The sequence below is a fragment of the Echinops telfairi genome, unplaced genomic scaffold, assembly GCF_000313985.2.
Source record: "Echinops telfairi isolate 266 unplaced genomic scaffold, ASM31398v2 ScPeMD7_40;HRSCAF=151, whole genome shotgun sequence".
NCBI lineage: Eukaryota > Metazoa > Chordata > Mammalia > Afrosoricida > Tenrecidae > Echinops > Echinops telfairi.
The window spans coordinates 980590-984738 of NW_022103938.1; the positions used below are offsets into that span (position 1 = coordinate 980590).

General features: G+C 37.7%; 1 pseudogene; it reads right to left on the reverse strand.

Annotated features, from left to right (window-relative positions):
- The window catches only part of LOC115869708, a 38341-nt pseudogene that overhangs the window by 2492 nt on the left and 31700 nt on the right, over positions 1 to 4149 (reverse strand).

Below are 4149 nucleotides of genomic sequence, written 5' to 3' on the forward strand. Positions count from 1 at the left end.
GGGGAGTGAGGATGGAGGGGGGAAATGAGCAACTGATATTAGGGGCTAGAGTGGGAGGCAAATGTTTTGAGAGTGATGAGGGCAACAAATGTGCATATTTGCTTGACACAATGGATGTATGTATAGCTTGTGATGAGAATTGTACGATCCCTCAATAAAATAAAAAAAAAAGATTTTAAACTTTGAGCACCATATGATCTATGTCATGACCACTCATTTTATGAAGGCAGCTGTAAAAACAAACAACAAAACAGAAATGGTTGCTGGGGAGACGATTCTAACTCCTGGTGACCCCATGACGATCAGAACTGAAATGGGCTCAGTAGGGTTTTCAATGGTCAAGTTTTTGAAAGAAGACCACAAAGCTTTTCATCCAGTGTGCCTTGAGATTGGCATGGTTGTGTTCTGGTAAAACGTCACTGAAAAAAACAAAAAGGCTTTGAGGGTGGATTTGATTTGAAAGCCATAGTTAGTTGACTCCCAGGGCAAAGAAAACCCAATGAACTAATTAACTGTGGTTCAGAATGTTATCAGTTACAGATAGTTGTTCTTCAGACAAACAAAACAAAAACTTCCTGACTTTTCTAACATCAAAAGGCGTAGAGTCCACCTACAGAGTAAATGCGTTTTTCCAGTTCTATTTTTTTGTATGAGAACATATCAGGTGAATTAGAAGATCTTAGAAGGAGTTGCAGAAAACTTAAAATTTAGGAAGAAATTTGGAGAGTCTGCTTAATTTGTTAATTAATGGCCATAGCATGTTATCTCTTACCTGTGCTGCAAGGGCCAGTATACTCAGCGACAGCAGATTCATCTAAAAGAAATATGGGGTGAAGGGAGAAACAAAAAGAGTTATGAACTAGGGACCATAATGGTCCATTGACCTTCTTGTTTAATAATATAAAAGTGATAAAAATTCCATGTTCGTGGATGAGAGTTGAACAGAGTAGTTAAAATACCTCTTTTTCTTTAGAGACTAAGTAAAATCTGTTGAGATAAAAGCTGTCAAAATATCAAATTCTTAGACCTATAACTATAGTTTTATTAATTTGTAGTTTGTCTCATCCATGAACTATTTCTGCTTCCTTTGCTCAGCTTGATTTCCTTAATCCCTTTTCTAAGATTACTGCTCCAGCCTAAATCATCCTTCCTCCTCTTATCACCTCTAAAAATTATACTTATTCTTCCGAATCTCATCCAGATCTCCATTCGGTTTGATCTTTTTGAAGACTAATCTTCTGCACTGTGTTTTGCCTCTCAAACTCCTGAACACTTAGCTCACCAACATTCTTGTCATTAATGTCCTAGTCCAGCCACATAGTTCTGCCTTTGTGAATGAGTGTTAAAAGTTTTCTCATATCTCCACCACTCATGTTTGTGTAAACAGTGTCCAGTCACTTAAACTTTTCATCTGTACATGTCAACAATCCATGTAGTTTAATGAAACTATTAATAGAATCACCATATGTTCCATGGAGATTATTTATAATATCTCCCAATAAAATGATAATGATGTATCTAAAGTGGACCAGGGATATATATATATACATACATATATATATATATTTGATATATCAATAGATTTTGAGTTCATACTTAATCATAAATGTTAATCTAAGTTTACTTTGTTCTTATGATGTGGCCCTACTGAATAGTTGCATGAAGAGATCACTAAGGGTACGGGTGTTATAGCAAGGTATGATTAAGAAATCAGATGCCTGGTTATCAGAAGGAATATTGTCTGGGTTCTTAATGGGTTGTCTTAAACAAGGAGCAATCTAAGTGAGGTGTCAGCTAAATCCACATGGTAGAAACACACCAGCCTGCGTGACTCAAGGATTTTAAATAATAAAATCTAACACCAGAGGAAGGAATTAATATTAGAGTTAAAATTCTGAACATCCAGTTTGGAGAAGGGGATGGATGACAGTGAAAGTCCCATTTCTATTTGTAGATTATGCCTCTGGAGAATCCCTCTGACCATTGATCATGTCAGAGTGCACTGGATTAATACAAGCGTGAACTCCAAACTCACTGCCTTCGAGTCGATCCTCATTCATAACGACCCTGCATACAGATGTAGTGAGGTTAAAGTTTAACACTTTCCTCATTTGTTTTCCCTTTTGACCCATTTTAAATTTGTTCTAATTTGTATGATTTTCTGGCTTCTTTTGGAATAAGGGTTTTCTGTGTGTGTGGGTTTTGTTTATTTATTTTTGGTTGCGTGTGTGATTTTCTTTACATGAAATCCAGGATAGATAGTCTATAGAGATAGTAACTGGATTACTAATTTTTTTCAGGTTATAGCTGGAGAAATTGGGGGGAGGTAGAGAGCTTAAAATAATGAATACAAGAATGAAGAAAATATCTTCAAATTGATTGTAGTGATGATTGCACAACTCTTTTTAATATATTTAAACCATTGACTTATATGATGTGTGAATTATATGCCAGCAAACCATTAAAATGAAAAAAAAAACCCAAACAAACCCAAAAACCCAAACAAACCACCCTTGTCAATAACTGCCTTTCCTTGTTATAGTAAATACCTTATCATGTGTATTATGTTCTTAATTTTGTAATCTACTCAAAAGAACTGACAACATATTATCCTCTGTAGAATTTTATTTTAAGTTCTAACTCAGTAACTGGTTAATTTTTTCTGTAGGTAGTAGTATCAATATTATATTTTGGAGAAATAGATATTTGTTGGCAGAATGAACTTAACACCAGATGTATTGTCGCAAATGAGGGTCACACATTTCTTGAAACCAGACTTGTTAGCTTTTATTTTAGCTTCTTTCTCTCACCGGTCTCATAGTAATCACAGACTTTCACTATGGCTGGCTTCAGAGTTCTTACTGGGATTTCTTGCAGAACTGTGAAGGTCAAACTCAGTGTCTGACTTATCACTTGGAAAAAAAGAATACGAATAATAAAGAACTTGAAAAGCTTACTCTTTTTCTTTATTAAATAAACATAATCTTTAATATTCTGTGACTTTTAAGGTGCAAACAGTTGTGGATGGTAACAGATTTCAGACTGTAATCTGAGAAACTCTTTACTGTGAACAACAAAATATTCCAGGATTTCTCATATTAAGACAATTCATATTCTTTGTATATCCCTGTACAACATGAACTCACTGAGCTTATCTGAATGTTTTTCAGTTACAGTCTTGACTTTGGATCACTTGTAACTATATCACACTACTCATTTTTGCGTAGCAAGATCATAATGTTTCTTTTGCTCTATAGTCAGAATTTCAAGATACTTCATGAGACCCATATTTCTATTTTCGACAGATTTGCGGACTTTTAAACCAATGTGTCCAAAATTGACCAAGAATATAATAAAATGCATGAATAATTACTGATGATTACAATTCAAAATTAGAAAATAAAACAAGGGTGAAAGAAATGATGCCAGAGATTGCACAATAGTGTTAGGTAGCAGGAGCAGGAATCAGGGGTGTCTACTGGGGATGCTCCAAATTCAGGCTCCTAGCCTAGGTGGGCGGTACACCTGGATTGGCCCAAGCTAGGCCAGGTGGGTTTAATTCAGCCAATGGGGTAAACCAGTCCTGTCGACCACGCCTCCCAGAGGGAGGCCCTAAAAACTGGAACTTGGAGATCACCACTTTTTCCAGCTGCGGTCTTTGCCTTTCGCTGGACTGTGCTGTGGTCTGTCTTTCTCTCTGGCCTCAGGGGCACCAAGTATGGCTGAGCAGTGCCTTGAGGGTGCCTGTGTTTGTGACTGTAAAACCTGAAACGTCTTCTATCCTTTATAAAAACTTACTTGGATCACAAACCGGGCTTTGACATGAATTTCTTTCTCAAGCGAAGCCAAGAGTCGTGGTATTTCCCACCCGAGGAATCTACCATATAATCTGGTGCATGTAACTCGGAGATACAAGTTCAGCCTTTCTGTGTTTCAGGGGCTCGCATGTACTCCCCAGTCTTGCTTCCCTGGGATGGCATGGAAATGCTGCTGCCTCCAGGGTTGGGAGAGTTTGGTCCCAAGAGCCTTTTGGATGTTCAGTGGTCTGTTTTGTGTTCTGCCCAGCTAGACCTGCTGGCACGCACATGGAATCCTGGGCCCCATGCTGCAGCCGCTGCCACTCTCCCGACCACGCGACTCTCCCCTCCC